General features: G+C 40.3%; 1 protein-coding gene across 1 annotated transcript in view; it reads right to left on the reverse strand.

Moving 5' to 3' along the window:
• AHI1 (Abelson helper integration site 1) overlaps nt 1–18,643 on the reverse strand; it is a 2,471,520-nt gene that overhangs the window by 946,929 nt on the left and 1,505,948 nt on the right. The window lies entirely within an intron of this gene.

Consider the following 18,643-nt stretch of genomic DNA (forward strand, 5'->3'; position numbering starts at 1 on the left):
GCAATGCTCAAATCTGCTCTGAGCTATAACAGAATGGCATTAAATATACTGATCCCAAAGATATTGCCAATATCCTGACAGATCAATTCAGTGCTAACTTCACCCCCCTCCCACCCCCTAAACGGCCCATCTCAATACTAGAAGATTGCCAAAATCTGGTAATAACGGCCACACAGGTAAAAAACACACTCTCCAAAGCTAAGAATACAGCATCCATGGGACCAGATGACATCCTGGACTGTGTATTACATAAACTACAAAATGAACTGGCACTTCACCTAAGTGTCATGTTTAATCATAGCCTCACCTCAGGCTTCGTGCCCAATGAGTGGCGCACAGCTACAGTTATCCCACTCCACAGGGGGGATCCACCTTGGATCCCGGGAACTACGGCCCCATCAGTCTGACAAGCCTGATCTGCAAGGCCATGGAATGTATTATCATGGAACTTTTAAACAAAGACATTGGCAACCTTCAAACACTGGACTCCACCCCATTTGGGTTCGTGAAGGGCCTATCTTGTCTCCTGAACCTGATTGACTTCTTCGAATCAGTCTCCAGAGCCGTGGACGAGGGTAAGGCAGTCCACACAGCCTATCTGGACCTCGCCAAGGCCTTTGACACCATCCCCAACTCTGGAATCATAGATAGATTTACTAAGCTGGGCATTAATCCCTACGTTACTCGATGGGTTGCCAACTGGCTTACTGACAGAACCCACATTGTAAAAGTAGAAGACTCCAAATCCAGCTCCAGACAAGTGACAAGTGGAGTACCTCAGGGTTCAGTCCTGGGATCGCTCTTGTTTGGCATCTGCTTCTCTGAAGTACAGGCTAACACTAAGGGACTTTGGCTAACAAAGTTCGCAGATGACTGCAAACTGGGAGCCATTATTGAATCCCCAAATGATGTGGATACTCTACAAAAGGGCCTTACAGAAACAGATGCTTGGTGCCAGAGCCATGGGCTCAAGCTCAATGCCAAGAAATGTATAGTTATCCCCTTTGGAAAAAGCATGTACCTGTGAATTACCACATAGGTGGCAGTACACTAAACACCAAAATTATGATAAGAGACTTAGGGACACAGGTGGACAGTGGTCTCACTTTCGATAACCACATCGCCACAACAGTCAGGAAATCCTTCTATGTGGCACACCTCATCACTAAGGGCTTTTCATCCAGGAAAAAGGATGTCATTATCCCACTGTACTCATCCCTCATTAGACATATTATAGAATACGACACCCCATTTGGTATGTACCTCTCAAGACATCTGCAACAACTGGAAAGGCCGTAAAAATACCTCACTAAAAGAATCACAGGCATAAAGCAGATACCCTACGCTGACCGCCTTAAAAATCTCCAGCTATACTCTGTCGCATATCATCTACTCAGAGGCGATCTTTGCTTAACATACAAGGCCATGTCAAACCCAGAGCTGTTGGACATGCTACACTTAAAGAAATCCCAATCCCTGAGAGCCACACGCTCCAAGTATCTAAACCTTGTCAGCACAATAAATAAAACATGCTAGAGGGATAGGTTCTTGACCCAGAGACTCCCCAGACTCTGGAATAGACTGCCCATACATGTCAAGCAGAGCACCTCTTTCATCTTCAAAAGGAACCTTGACGATTGGATGGGAGAAAGGAAATTCACCCCGGGGATCACGTCAGTTGCCCTGCTAGACAGGGGGCCAGGGAAGTAAATAGTATGGCAAGAAATAGCCAGGGAATTGTTATGGCTAGGCTTGTATAGGCCCTAGGGCCGATAGCCTAGTACCAACCTATCAACCTATGAACCTATGACCTGTGTATTAAACTAAAGGGACTAAAAAATTTTAACTGCTTGTATCGCACTATCGATATCCATAAAACAGAGCTTTCATTGCCTCAGTTTTTGTATTATCTGTTTAATCTCTTCCCACATATCCTTAGCCGTCATGTCAGTATCATTTTAAGCCATACTCCTGAATACTTCATTTTCTCATGTCCCCATAAGTATGAATATTGCTGAACTAATTCATGTGTGTGTACATAGTTTATCGCTATTGCTTTTGTTTTTGCTTCATTCATTTTGTACCGCAACATGGACTGAAACTGTCTCAGCATGTTCCACAGCACTGTAATATCCCTTTCTAGTTCTGTGAGGTATTAAATAATGTTATGTGCAAATAAAGGCAGCTTTTTTTTACTACCATACCAATAATGTCCTTGAATTTCTGAATCCCTTATTTTCTTTAGAAATGGTTCTAAATATAATGCAAATAAAGGGGAGAGAAGACAACCCTGCCTGGTTCCTCTTCTTAAGCAGAGACTATCTTCTACTCATCAACTTTATAATTTTATCAGGGAATGCAAATGCTTCCATCACTCTGTTCATAAAGTCCCAGGTTACTCTGTCAAATGCTTTGTATTTTCTTACAATCCCTCAGGATTATCACTGTTCTGTTAATGTTGTCAGATATCTGCCTCTCCTCCACAAAACCACACTGATTCATATCTATCAATTTTGGCATCACTTTTGCCTTTTGCCATTCGTTTAGCCATTATAAACAAAAACTTTATATAATTGACTATGGTTTAGTATTGAAATGGGCCTGTGTGAAGCTGGATCTGATGGGTCATTACCCTCTTTAGGTAGTACAGCCACTACCACTTTCTTTCAGGATGTTGGTACCTCTCCTCCTCTTAAAATACTGTTAAACAAAACCCTTTATATCTTTACCAGTTTTTTCTCTCCTAGCTTCTAAACTTCCACAGGAATACCATCTATGCCCGGAGACTTTCCTATAGATTGTTTGTATATCACCATTTATATCACATCTCCTCCTGTTAGTAACTGAGACACCTCTACCTCTAACCTTGGCATATTTATTCCATAAACATTTCCATTTCTACCTCTTATTGATTTACATATTTCTCTGCTTTATACAGACTTTCACAGAATTTTCAAAATATTTCTAATACTTCTACAGGATTTTGTTACCTTTCCTTATCCTTTGTTACCTTCCTTGTTATAGGCTCACTAAGCTTAGTGACACCCCTTTCGACTTTCTGTTGCCTGAGTCTCTGTGCTAAAAGATTTTGTACTCTAGACTTATTATCAAAAACCGTTGCTTAGCAGCAGTCTTTTTAAACTCATGCATATTATTGAGGTAATCCCTTATTTTCTGTTGAGCATTCTGCAGTTGTTCCTCTTCTTGTTTTGTCAGATTCTCCCTATTTTGCAATATTTTAACATTTGTCAGTCCCTCTAAGTAATTCTTGTTATTTCTTAACCATAGCTCCCTTTCTTTTATTTCCACTTTATTTTTAAATTCCACTTTAATTTCATCCCACTCCCTAGCAATACTTTCAGAAGAAATTTCTATCTTCTCCAATATCTCCTGAATAATTTCCACTGACCATTTCTTAAATTCGTCTCTTTTCAACAAATAGGTGGGAAAGCACCAGTGTCTCATTTTTATTTCATTACCTTGTGTTTTTACTATAGTTAATACTCGTGCATTATCTGAAATAGCTACTGGGTGCATATCAAGACCATAAATTAAAGACACATATTCCTGTGAAATGTTTTTTATCTTGGGGAATAACATGCAAATTAACTCTGAACTCAGTACTGAATTCACATCTTTCATGCCAAATATTTTTATATATTTCTTTAAAAATCTACCCTCCTTTGTTATATTTTTCCCTTCTGCCCCCGACACACCTTTACTGTTGCAAATCAAATTACAGTCCCCGCCTAGAAGTAATATTCCTTGCTGAAAGTTGATTATTTCCCTCAGAATTTTCTTAAGTTACATTACAGCAGTTATCAGTGGAATGTTAGTACATGCTTGTGTAATCCTTCTCCCTTGCCAGTAGACCCTTAGTACTACAAATCTGCCATTATTATCTTTTATATTTTATTTCATTATTATTAGAGCTCCTCTTGCAATTAATACAAATACAGTAAAATCACTGTTATCCGGGAATCAAGCAACTGGCATTTGATTGGCTCATATGCCAGCATACGAGCCAATCAAAAATCGCAAAATGGAGCCACTTCTACTCAATGTGGAACAGTTCTGTTTTTTTACACCAGTATAGGAGCCAATCAAAAATCGCAAAGCAGATCTCAAGCAACTGGAACATACACTTAACCAGCATCTACCAATCCCCATGGGTGCCGCTTAAGTGAGACTTTATTATACTCCTCTCTTCCTTTGCACCAGGTATTCTGCTGAATAACCATCCTGAAAACCTTTCTTTACCACATTCACATGTTCAGTTCTTTCCAAGTGGTCTCCTGCAGTACAGCTACTTGCACTCTACATTTTTAAATATAGTTCACTACTCTTTCTTTTTTGTATTTATCTGTGAGACAATTAACATTTAAAGACATTACAGAAAGAATAATATTCTTGAGGGATTATTATTGCCTCCATTTATATATAACAGCTTTTTGTTAAATGTCTGGTTCCAGCTTTTGTGTTATACGCATGCACCATTTGGCAAGTTAATCTTTTATACAATTGTTTCTTGTCATCTCCATTTCAGCCTATGTCACATCTTGCAGAATTTTTTTGTTTTACTGAAAACCCTCAAACAAAAACACATACACAACCCCAATACCCACCTAAAACTTATTAACTTAATAATAACCCACAAAACTATGGATGTAATAAGAACAAACTTTCTAAACTGATAGCCACTCCTACAGGCTGGAGACAACCAAAAAGAAAAGCCATTCATGCTAAGACGCATGAAACAGTCTATGCTTTTAATAAGTATTATCTGGTTTTGTCTTATCTTTATAGCACTCCCAGCTAAGAAAACACCTGAATGCATTCAGTAAATATTTTCTCCAAGATATTTCTCGATCGGATTGTCTTATGGTGACATGCAAACCAGGGACAGACTCACAAACTGGTACCTTGTTTACCAGAAAAAAAAATTATAATATTTAATATTCTTTTCCATGTGTATGCTTTGCAGTAAACCTGTTACTAAACAAATCCTAGGTTTAACCCAATCATTTCCTTATGCAAGCATGAGAGAAAGCACACTATTTTTTCTTTTGTCATGCTCTCTTAAACAGACCTTTCCTCTCTCCCTTTTTTCCCCACATTGCAGTGCCTACATTTCTTAAAACTGAACAAGGAAAAAGACAGCAGAAGGGAGAAAAAGAACCAAACAAAAGTACCTGTTTATATTCGTATCCCCATTACATTAAAAAAAAAGATCCAAGAAAACTTTATTTCATAGCTTGCTGAGAAAGTCATACAACATTTATACATTATCATTAAGAAAAAAATGTCTTTACTTACAGTTAACTTTCTCCCTTCTCCTTCCCTCTCCAAAGTAGTTCTCTGAAGATTAATGACATAATGTAAGGCATATGCTTTACAGTCCGCTAAAAGTTTAACAAAGTCCACAAAAATTCAGTATTTCCAAATCCTCTTGTTTTGGCATGATTTATACATATAATTATAGCTTTGTAAACCCACATTTGTCTGTTTCCAAGTTACTGATTTTATTCTCCAAATACTAATAACAGGAAGAAGGGTATATGCTTTAAAGTCCCCTGCAAATTTAACAAAGCCCAAGGAAGTCCAATATTTTTATATTTTCTTGTTCTGTTATGTTTCAGAAATATAATTATTGCTCTATCTTCCCAAAGCTGTCGATCTCCAAGTTAGTAGCTTTAATCATGTTGATCTCCATCTACCAAATCCTCTCTCTGTTTCATTTTCAACATATTTCCAATTCTTCTAGTTGATCCTTATGTTTTCTTCCTTCTCTCAGGCAACTGCAAGAGTGGAAAAGATTTCACGGACTCAGTCTCTTTGTAGTCCTTATCATCAGAAGAACATGAAGCAGGGTCTCCTTCTGATTCACAGCTCACTCTAAGTTGGACAAATTTTGTATTGCTTCCTTAGCATGTACTTCATCAGAGAATGATTTTGTCCCTCCAGGGAAAAACACTTTGAAGACAGCTGAGTACAGCAGTTCAAATCTCATACCTGCTTTTCAACATTCCCTAAATAATGGAATATATTTACTCCTCTTCTGCCTGGTGTACAATGAGTAGTGATTTTCCACACTCTGCTGTCTTCTACTTTTAGCACTTTATCCCTCTGCCACAGTTTTCTCAAAATCAACTCCTTCTGCTAAGACTGCATCTTTACTATTAACAGTCTAAGCTGTTTTCTATTAACCAGAGTTGGAGCATGCACATGATATGCCCTTTCAGTTAAACAGTTCTTATTGTAGAATACCAATACAGCACAAATAAGTAAGTCTGCTCCTTCCAAATTCTCTGGTACAGCATAAAATCTCAAGTTTTCCCTACAAGCTCTATCCTTCAACTCTTATTTTTTGAAAAATCTCTTCTTGTGCAGTCCCATATTCAGCCAGCCTTTTCCTCATTTCACCCTCTGAGTTTTGCAGTTCTGCTACCTTAACTGAATATCTGTTTAAAGCTTCTTCCATTTTGTTCCAGCTTTTTTTTTTTGCGTTGATGTTCTCCATCGATGTTTTGTTTATTTTACCAGTTCTGTGTGAAGCTGCTTTATACTCTCCTCTGGGTTATTGGAAGTTATGCTGGAACTTTTACTGCTTCTTGATGAACAACTGCAGTACTCCTCTCAGTCTGTGTTCCTTTCTCACCTTTTGTAGCTGCTCTTCCTCCAGGTACTTTATATTTTTTTCCTGGAATCCAGACAGTGCACTTACTAGCCAGTTACTGAAATTTACCCAGAAATCTAGGTCCACTGGTCTTGAAATCTAGGTCCACTGGTCTTTTTTGCTAAGTTTTTGTTTTCAGGCTGGGAGAGCCAGGATTAAATGGTTACTCAATGTGCAGCCATACTGGAAGTCTCCCTTCTTTATCTGATGTCATTATCATTCATTCCTCAACTAATAGGACAGAGTCCCCAGCTAGCTAAAATCCTGGATGGACTCTAAGGAAGGATATTTCTGAGTACGGCTGGGACAAAGGCTGCTCTTCCCCTAGAAACCAAATGTAGTTTGAAATGAGTGATAAACGTATCAGCATTTGACCAAGCTGCAGCTGGACATAAATCGTCCACAGAAGCTGTAGACTGGAATACAGCAGAAGTTGCCATAGATCTGGTTGAACGAGCCTTTAATGGTTTTGGCAAGGGGAGATTCAATTTTGTTATAGATAAATGAGATGCAATTTGTCATTCATCTAGCTAGAGTTACCTTTGTAACCGAATCATCCAATTTATTATGTGCAAAGGAAACAAATAACTGATTTGTCTTTCTAATCTCTTTTGTTCTATCTAGTTAGAAATGTAATTGTCTATGAACATCCAGTAAGTACAGCACATATTCCACTTTATTTGTATAATGTGGGAAAATACTAGCTAGTTAATGGGTTGGTTAATGCTGGATTCTGACACCACCTTAGGAAGGAAGGAAGCGTTAGTTTGTAACATGACCCTATCCTTATGAAAAATAAAATATGGGAGCTTCGAAGATAACAACTGAAGCTCTGAACTTCTTCTACCAGATGTAACTACTACTAAAAAGACAGATTTCCAGGTCAAAAAATTAAGATCACATGTGTCTACAGGTCCAAAGGGAGAATCTATTAAGGCTTGTAGTACCAAATTTAAATTGCATGGTGGCGTGGTGTTTTTTTATGGGGGTCTTAGCAGAAGAGTTAATTTCAAAAATGTTTTGCACAGTTTAGAGGAAGCCAGGGAAGAATTTTGAAATCCCACATGAAAGTTAGAGATTGCTGCGAACTGAACTTTAATAGTTGATAAACTAGCACCCTCATTAAACAAACTTGCTAAAAATTCAAGAACAGAATGAATTGGAGCCAAGAAGGTGTCTATCTGATTCTATTCTGCCCAAACAAACATTCTCCATTTACTCCCGTAGATTTTCCTAGAAGAAGGTTTATGGGAAGATTAAAGACTGTAATGAACAGTGGAAGAAAGCATTGGTTGCCTGGCTATTAAAGGAATTGAAGAAACCATGCTGTTAGTTTGAGATCTGAGATATCTGGGTGAACAGCCTGTCGGGTGAGACACAAGTTCTGGAATTATATAACCTCTAGAAATAATTCTCTGCACCCAAATGTCTTTTGTTATACTTAGTCAGATTCTCTAGTGCAGAGATAAGCAACCCCCGAGTGCCTCCAGAGGTACGCAATTGGGCCTCTATTCAAGAGCACTGAAAGTGTCTGTCAGAAGAAATTGTCTGTTGGAAAAGGGATCTCTAGACACCCAGTTCTGCGGGCCTCTTCTGCCACAGGGACACCGTCTTCCATTATCACTCCCCCCTCTGCCTCTGAGGGAACTAACTCCAAGTGTGTCCCAGAAAGGACCCTGACATTTTCTAAACCACATTTTCAACCTCCACTTTGGTTCCTAGAAAAGGTCCTTTGAGGGGTCAAAAAACACATACACACGTCTGAGAGGGTCTATCCATCTTTCTCCCACTTGGACAGTGCATCCCTTACTGTGGGGCAAAACAAAGTAGTGCTGTCAAAGGGAGCACTAACAAATGATGACTTGAATGGCTCCACAAAATCACACAGGCACATCCTAGAATGCCTCCTGATGGAAATGCCTGAACCCACAGCCCTTGAAGTGCCTTTTGTAGCTTGCAAGATAAGCCTCATAGACAAAATGGATATAGCCTGTAGGGTAGCCAGCTAGTAAAGATTGAGACTCAGCAGTTCCAGTTCCAGAAATAGATTTGGATAATTCTTTAATCTAATCTCTTTGTAGCCTAGTAAAATGAGTTAAATAGTTCAGCGATTTAAGTGCAAATGTCGCTGAAGCATAAATATGCTTCCCAAATCTGTCTGTCGCTCTTGACTCTCTATTAGGATGATGGACAGTGGAACTTTGTTCAGCGAGTTCCTTTAATGTAGCTGCTGCCACAACCATGGCATCTACTGGAACAGTTTTTTTCTCCAATATTCCTGGCTTACTGGTGGAGCCAGAATCTGCTCTGGTCTCTTGGGGATTGGCTCAATCATATCAGGTTCCTTCCATGCCCACTTGGAGATCAAATTAGTAAGTTAATTGGCCGGTTGAGTAACCCAGGAGGTAGATGGACCAGTACCAAATGCTTCCAGAAATACTGATTCCTCAGGAGAAGGGTTTTGGGAAGACCAGCCACCCTTTTGCTTCAGGATAGCAATAATGCCTCCAAATGAGGCGTCGAGTGGTGATTTTGGGAACCCCTCCCCTTCATCGAAATCAGCATCCTCATTGACTGACTCCTGAGGACAGTCCAAGCGCCTCCTTTTGCACTTTCTCTTCCTAAGGGCTTCCACAGTGGGGTGGTCCATAAAGTATTGGAAGAGATCAAAATACCTTGCAGGATAGACTGGAAGCTTTTAGCTGGTTGTCCCTGTGGGTAGAATGTTGACGATCACAGTGCAAAGCCATCTGAGAAATAGTGGATGGATCCAAGGGGGAAGGACCCTTATGACCTGCTGGAGCAAGAACACTCTCTTCACTACCTCAATGGCAGACTGCTCCAGACAGAAGGAAGCCAATGGAGCAGAGAAAGACAGTTTCTGGCTCGTCACCTCCCTCTGACTCCAGAGCAATCCACCTGAGGCAGAAGTTGGAGCTGAGGTATCCAGCACTAAAACTCTTGGGAGGATATCTAAGCCAGTGCAATCAGAACAGAAGTCAAATCCAAAGATGATGTTCTCTTCGGATCTGAACCAGACAGACTCAGAAAGCTCAGATCTGAGGTTCTAAAACCTTAGGTTGAATTAGAGAAGGAGCTGTTAGTGGAGTGGTCGATGGATGGACTTCCAGACCCGAAGGGGTAGGAACCATGAGAACTCCCTTTTGAATTTACTCTCTGAAAAATTTCATCATCCACTTCACATATGATTCCATGAGACTCTTTGAGGAATGAGAGGATACCAGGGACGGCGATTTTAACTGCCTCACTAAAAAGGGAGAGGGGACCCTGAAGGAACCAGATCCACACTTGGTGACTATGTAGTTACTGGTGACAGCTTCAGATCCAAAGATGTAGGATCCAAAATATGTGTGGTCAGATCTGATGATAGTCTGAGTGGACGTAGTTTGGGTCCATTTTTTTTCGTTTTCTTTCTTTCCTCTTGGTTCAGAAGAGGTAGAGGCTGGCAAATCCAAGGACCTAGATTTTTGATGGGTCTTTAAATTTATGTTTGCGGACTGAACCCCAGCAATGGTTCCAGAAAAAGAAGATGGCAGTAATCACTTTAAAATCAGCTTATTCTTCCTGTCCGCTAAAGCATGAGGGTTGAACCCCATGACAAATACTGTAGTCTTGTTGTAATTCTTCTCGTCCTAAATTCATCCTAAACAATACACACAAAGACTGTGGGCATCAGACAAAGGCAATTTGTGCCCACACTTGTTAATTTTTTAAAACCTGCTGCACATTTCTCAGACATTTTTCTAATTAAGAAAGAGAGAGGTTAAGTAAACCTTTTTTGTGTTTTTTTAATACGCAGAAAGGAAAATATGAAAAGGTAAAAAACAGCAATGGTATTTAAAAACTACAAGAAAAGTACTTATAGAAAAGAGAGAATACCAACAATGGTAATGACAGAGATTATACTATATATGTGTAAAGAAGGGTAAAATGGAAGAAGATAAGTCTACCATGATGGTAGAAAAAATTTACACTCAAAATATGAGAAAGATAACGGAAGAAATGCTTTAAAATGAAAAACAAAGATCAAAGATTAAGGAAGGAGTAGTTATTTGTAAAGGCTTTTAGAGAGCAAATATGGAAAATTGACTTATCTCTCACTGAAAACTCAAGAGCTGAAGGTGACCATGTCTAAATACTAAAGCAGGAAACAAGATCTAAGGGTTGTTAGGGTGGCTTGTTGGTGGCCACAAGCTAGTAAAATGGCCAATTTGGATCCTGGCATCAGATCCGATCCCAGTTGTTGAGGAATAAATTAAAATGACAACATCAGATCTCAGATTGTTTGACGGCTATTTTGGAGAAGTGACTGGCCCCAATTTTATCAATGTTAGTTTCTCTTGATCAACTTGACTTTGTTTCAGGTCAAACAATGTTTGATGATTTAATAAAAATATCTTTAATTTTCCATAATGGGATACCAGCTACTACTGATTAGCTTGGATGTACATAAGACCTTTGATATGGTTAACTTGAAATTTCTATTTTCAACTATGGAAATAATAGCCTTCCTCCATCACTTTCTGGACTCACTATGGTGACTTTACATGAACTTTGAAGTCTGCATAACAATTGGCCCAAACTTTTCTGACTTTTTAGGGTTACAGAGAGGAAGCCACCAAGGCTGACCCCTTTCCTCATTACTTTTTGCTTTGTATATTGAGCTGCAGGCAGTTAGACTGCATCCTTCCTATGAGGATTAGCAATCTTGCTATTGGTGACTGGCAGATTACGTTGGTTTATATGCCGATAACTTGCTCTAATTTTAAAGACCCAGCTTGTGACCTTCCGAGCACAACATTTAAAATTCAGGCATTTGAAGAACCAGCATGGTAATCCATAAATGTACATAATACCCAAGCTCTACTGATGAACTGCATTTTTCCCTATGTTGTCTGTCCCTTTTTTTTGAATAGAAAAAAATAGGATGACATATCTATGTTTAAAGTTGAGTCCCAAACTTGCAGATATCATGGAGAAAAAATATGGGGACATTCTTCAACAAACTAAGTAATTTCTTAGAAGGTAGAAGAGTTTTTGTTTGGACCTTAATCAGAAGGTCCAAGCAGTTGTATGGTCTGTACTTCCACTGGTACTGAATGCATTTCAGGGTATCCCCCTACACTCCCCATAAAGATGTTTTGTTGACTTAACCAAATGATCAGAGGGTTCATTTGAGATGGGAATAAGCCATGCAAAGTCTGGGAAGTACTTTGGCACTTTCTCCTCTGCAAAACGTAAGATGGTTTTAGGATTAGCAAACTCTAGCTACTCTTTGGTGAGGAAGGATATTTTATTAGCTAAAATGGGAGGGTAAATGGTTTATATGACCATTCAGTGGTACTTAAATTCACCAGCCATTCCATAGTCTCGGTTTTAAATGAAACTCTAATTAATCTTGGGTGCCTGTGAAGAAACAAAAACAGTACCTTGATTAGTAGAATTACTTCCTTTTAGGTATATCATGGGCTGGGGTCTTGATAAGCCTCAGTTGATAAGACACATTTGTTTCCGTATCACATTCTAAAAACTGGGAACAATTAATAGGAAATGGCATAATGCAGTACCAGGAGTTCCAGGCCACATCTGGGGTAGATAAGGATGACACATGGGAGTTTGTTCAACTAACTGAAAAGGCTGTTTGAATTTGATCAAGACTGGGAAGACTGACTAGCTCCAGTGGATTAAATTCTGCATACGTTCTAGAGGGAGTTCTATCACTAAAGGTATAATTTCACAAAAGTACAAAATCTTGTTGGAAAGGAAGCAGTCTCTTACCATCAAATACAAGCTTTGTTGGAAAAGGGAACTGTTATAGTACAGAATAACTTCAGACAACACAGTTCAGTAGAAAACAATAGTCTCATTTACTGGACAGAAAGAATAGTTGTGTAAAATCTTACTATAACCATAGATGTCCTTCTCTTCTATGCTGCAGTATTCTTTATATATGGGTTGTATTCTGCCCATCGACCCAACACCTGGCCTGTATACAAAAGCTTATAGCCATGCCAGTATGTGGTACATCACACGTAGGTACTGACAATGTCAGTTACAAAAGGGATGTCCACACATACCATCCTCAGAATAAGTTAACCCCACAAGGAACAAAAGTCCAAAGACCAAACAAAAAGGGTAGTCATTCTAGTAGAAAACAAGTTGTAGTAGGGAAGGCAGGTGCGACAGAATACTGCAACATAGAACAGAAGGACATCTATGGTTATGGAAAGATTTTGCACAACTATTCTAGGTCCTTCTATAAAATGTTGCAGTATTCTTTACATATGGGAGAGTTACAAAGCTCAAAAAGAACCCATGGAGGAGGAGGGGTTAGAGGAAGAAAGTGAAGAAACATTTTCTACAAATCCATGCAAAATTGCTCTAGCAAACCCTGTCCTGGATCTAGAGATGGAATCCAACTTATAATGTTTAGTAAAAGTATGAACAGATGACAAAGTAGCAGCCTCCAAAATGGAATGGGCATCCAGACCTTTAAAGAAAGCACCTGATGAGGCAACAGATCTGGTGGAGTGAGCTCTGATAGGGGATGGGAGGGAATTCCCATGAAAGTCATAGCAAAACACAACAGTTTTAGAATTCCAAGAAGAAATAGTTTGTTTGGAAACAGGTAACCCCAGGGCCCTGGGATGAAAGGACACAAAAAGTTGATCTGACTTCCTGATAGATTTTGTTCGGTCTAGGTAAAATCTGAGTAGCCAATGCATATCTAAGGAATGTAAAACCCTTTCACTAGAGGATTGTGGTTGTAGAATTGTGTGTGTGTTGCACCTTTAAGAAGCGTTTCAAGGACAGCACGTGCTAGCTTCGGTGCAAATTAGAAAGTTCAGCTAGAGAGTGAGCATGTATGAGTCTGATAGCTGGTTTGTTTATAAGTTTATCTAAGTTAAAGTTATTAAGCCTCAAACCTGATGTGTTTGTACATAATAAAGTTGCCTGAACAGAACCCACAGAAGTTCGTCTGTTTTATCCTGACCAGATGAGCAACATGGTGTCAGAACCGGGATTCCAGAGACTGCTTTTCAGAGCTACGAGGTGCAGTGTTAAAAGAGAAGGCAAACTAAGAGAACAGAGTACAAAAAGGGACAGAAATGAACCAAAGGTAATTAAAACTTGCACAAACAATTTATTTTATTAAAAAGATAAAACAGATCATTACAACAGCACAGAATGCATTATTAAGGAAGCGAGAGGCAGGCTTGCACCTGTCACCCATGGGCTTCCGGATATTGGCAAAGGCTCTTGCCACCTCCATAGTGCCTTTTTTAGGCAAGGCTCAAATGATAAACCTACCGCCCTAGAAAACAAAAATGGAGAAAAACTAAGGGTAATACTGCTCAATGCCAAAGTCTAAACCTCAAGATGCACACCCTCGAAGCCCTCCTCAGTATGGAGAACATCGATGTCTGTGCTGTGACTGAAACCTGGTTCAAGGCTCCTGAGAGCATCCCAGCACTATCAGGTTATACCTCATATCATGCGTTCCGGCCCCAAAATCCGGACCGAACCACAAAAGGAGGGGGAGTATCCATATTCATAAAGGATACCCACACCTCCAGGTTAGTGGCAATGCACGAAGCATCGGAGACCATCCAGGTGCAATTAACCATAGGTAAAACTGCCCTACAGTTTGTAGCATGCTACAGACCACCTTCTCAAACTCAGGAAACCCACACAGCCTTCCTGAAGACACTGGAGAGTATGAATGTCTCTCCAAACACCATCATATTGGGTGACTTCAACTACCCAAACATAGACTGGGAACATTACTCAAGCCCCAACACCCTAGCCCAAAGGTTCCTGGAGTTCATAAACTCAAATGCTATGGAACAACTAGTCACCATTCCCACAAGAGGAGAAAATATACTAGACCTGATCATCACAAATATGGGGACAAAATGCTCCACACCAGAATTATATCCCTCATTGGTGAGATCAGACCATAAATTAATCTCATTGGAGATCCACATCCCGCCCCCACCCCCAGCAAAAAAGACCACAGTGAAGAACTTCTCAAAAGCAAACTTCACACTTCTTAAGACTGGAGTGGTATCCTTCAAGGCCCCCGAGCCAGTGGAAACCACAACCCACGCTGCTGAAACCCTTACAAATGCCTTCTACGAGCACCTCCAGGAATGTATGGATCAAGCAATCCCTAATAAAATCAAGACCCTCTCCACCAAAGGCAGGCGCCCGGTCTGGTGGACCCCAGCCATAAACAAACTCTACAACAAGAGGAGAAAGCTACTACATGACAGAGCAAAATCCCTAAAAGGGAAGGCATCTCTGATCAATACTAGCAAAAAACTACGATCACTCATAAAATCATCCAAGGTCAACTTTGAGAGAAAAATCGCTAATGACACAAAAGACAATCATAAGGCCTTCTTTAACTATGTTAGAAACCTGGGTGGAAACTCCCAGATATGCTCAGAATTAGTCCAAAATGATAAAAAAATCACTGAACCCACAGACATTGCCAACATACTGGCAGACAGGTTCAGTGCAAATTTCTCCCCTCCCTCCCCCCCCAAAAGGAGAAATATCTATCCCACCAGAGTCTAGCCTCCCAAACATCTCAGATGCCCAGGTGAGAGCTGCTCTCTCTAAAGCAAAAAACACAGCATCAATGGGACCGGACGGTGTCCCCGGCTGTGTGCTACACGAACTCAATGAGGAACTAAACCCACACATAAGGCTGCTGTTTAATCTTAGCCTTACTACAGGATACGTACCCAAAGAATGGCGTATGGCAACTGTGGTCCCACTCCACAAAGGTGGTGCTTCTATGGACCCTGGAAATTACCGCCCTATAAGCTTGACGAGCCTTGTCTGCAAAGATATGGAGAGGATCATAATGGAACTCATAAATAAAGACATTGGGGACCTACAGACACTGGATCCTGCCCAATTTGGCTTTGTCAAGGGCAGATCCTGCCTCTTGAACTTGGTCGACTTTTTCGAAACAGTCACTAAGGCCATTGATGAGGGTAAGGCAGTTCACACAGCCTACCTTGACCTAGCAAAAGCGTTCGACACAATACCCCACTCGGGCATCATAGAAAAGCTCACCAGCTTAGATGTAAACCCATATGTCACAAGATGGGTTGCAAGCTGGCTCAAGGACAGAACACACAGGGTTAGAGTTGCTGGTGCCATGTCAGACTCTAAGCCGGTCACGAGCGGTGTCCCACAGGGCTCAGTCCTGGGCCCCCTCTTGTTCGGCATTTATTTTTCTGAAGTACAGGCAAACATAGGGGGATTGTGGCTGACAAAATTTGCAGATGACTGCAAACTGGGCACCATAATTTACACTCCATCAGACACAGACATCCTCCAGAGAGGTCTCATAGAAATGGATAACTGGTGCCAGAGCCATGGCCTTAAGCTAAATGCCAAAAATGTATAGTCATACCCTTTGGGAAAAACAAGGTAACCCCTAATTACCACATAGGTGGTAATCCATTAAACACGGAAGAAGTTATCAGGGACCTGGGGACCCAAGTTGACAGTAACCTCTCTTTTGACACTCACATTGCCAAAGTGGTTAGGAAGACCTTCTACATTGCCCACCTGATCATGAAGGGATTCACATCCAGATCAGGAGAGGTCATTGTACCCTGTACTCTTCACTTATCAGACCAATGATTGAGTACAACGCCCCATTCGAATGTACCTTACCCGACACCTGCAGCAGTTGGAAAGACCCCAAAAGTTCCTCACCAAAAGGATAAAGGGGCTCAAACATATGTCATACGATGCCCGACTGAAGAAACTCCAGCTCTATTCAGTCGCATACCGTCTGCTCAGTGGTGATCTGTGCCTGACATACAAGGCCATGTCCAACCCGGAATTAATGGACATGCTCCACCTCAAAAATCCAAATCCACCAGAGCCACGAGAGCAAGAGACTTAAACCTCAACACGGATATAAATAGGACGTGCTGGAGGGACAGATTCATCACCCAGAGACTCCCTACACTATGTAACAGAATCCCAGTCCATGTGAGGCAGAGCCCCTCACTGACTCTGTTCAAGAGAAATCTTGACGAGTGGATGGGAGATCGTAGGTTTACCCCGGGAATCATCTCTGTGTCACTGCTGGACAGAGGCACAGCAAACTAATGAGTATAGTATTCTCATCCTAAGGGGTGGTGAAAGCCACACACACACACACTCTGGCTAGGCTTATAAATGCCCTAGGGCAGATAGCCTAGTATGAACCTATGAACCTATAATTAAACAAAATGTTTAAAAATTAAGATGTTTGATAAAACGACTATCAGAAAAGTACATAAGGGGTTTGGAATTACCTTGGAATAGAAAAACGAGCATGTTTAAAGTAAAATAAGCATGTTTACATTAAAACAAGCACAAGAAACGTATAGTAAGTATGAAAAAAAGATTAAATTAGCAAAATGAATACACAAATACGATAAAGGGCAAAAAGTGTACATTAAGCATAAAGCAAGGTGACTGCATGTTTTTTGGCAACATACTGTGTTTTGGCATAAACTATGGTTTCACGCTGACTGAAGCTATACAGGGCATAACGAGTTATTTGAAATAAAATTGCTTACAGTGTGTGCTTATTACTATGCATTTATTCCAAAGAGTTTATTTGTGTGCAAAGTGCAATTATTTTGTAAAGTACAGTCAAAATATAGCCATTTCAAAAAGTTTCTTGTGCTGGGAGTGTCTATCTGCACAGTGCCACCATTAGAGAGTGCTTCTTGCACTGTACAGTTATTTAGCGAAGTACAGCCATTTAGGGAAAGTTTAGGTGTGCTGTGTACTGTTTATTCACAAAGTGTAGTTACTTCAAAATGTTTTTTACTCTGAGCTTCTTCTGCCCAGTTTATTCGCACAGTGCAGTTATTATGAAATGTATCTTACATTGATAAGAGGTGATTTCTTACAGTACAGTGATTTTAAAAGTATTCTTGCACCCAGGAGACTTATTTCGCAAAGTTCAGATATTCAGAGGCTTGTGCTATTGGGCATAGTTACAAGTACTGCCATACATTTCTGGCATATGTCTACGTGTCTGTGTTTATGCATACTTGCAAGAGCAGTCACTGGTATGTGTTAATATGGCAAAGGCATTTTGCAGACCAGGTCCACTTGCATTTCATCAGAATACTGTAGAGAACTGGAGAATATTTGAGCTACAGTGCAATATTTTTATACAAGCAGCTTATTCTGACAAAGATACATGCACCAGGGCATTCATTTTGCTAAACTTAGCTGGGTCAGAGGCCACTGAAAAACAGCGTTCATTTGTGTATGCACCAGCAGTATATGAAGGAGAAGGGGAAAACTGTCATATTGTTGTACATGCTGAATCAAGGGAAGACTCCGAGTGTTTGAAATGCAAATTCAGGGAAATGTGCAACCCACAGACAAATGTTACATTAGAGGAGCATTTATTTTACACAAGAGATCAAAAACCAGGAAAAACGTTTGCAGCTTTTATTACTGACCTGAGAAACAAAGCTAAAATGTGTAGGCTTGGTGACTTAAAAGATGAGTTGATAAAAGACAGGCTTGTGTGTGGAATTAATAGTGCTGCAGTGAGAAAGATTTTGCATTGTGACAGTGATTTAATGCAGAGGAAAGCTATTGAGATTTGTCAAATCTATGAAGTTACAGAAAGGCATACAAGTTTGCTTGCAAGTGATAAGAGCATGGTTTCAGCAGGATCCACAGCAAATGTAGACAGCATGCAACACGTGTTTAGCAGGAGCAGGCCTAAGCACATGGCATGTGACCCCTGCGACTGTGGAAGGCTAAACCCGTAGTTTTTCAGCAAGTTCTAAGACTATTTCAGAAAGAAGGACATGCTCAGTGCAGTACAAGGGTGAGTCAGCAAAACCCAAATCAAGCTTTATTGTTAACTGTCACAATTGTGGTGCCAATCATGAGTCT

The sequence above is a fragment of the Protopterus annectens genome, chromosome 1.part1, assembly GCF_019279795.1.
Source record: "Protopterus annectens isolate FY-2018-M chromosome 1.part1, PAN1.0, whole genome shotgun sequence".
NCBI classification, from domain to species: domain Eukaryota; kingdom Metazoa; phylum Chordata; order Ceratodontiformes; family Protopteridae; genus Protopterus; species Protopterus annectens.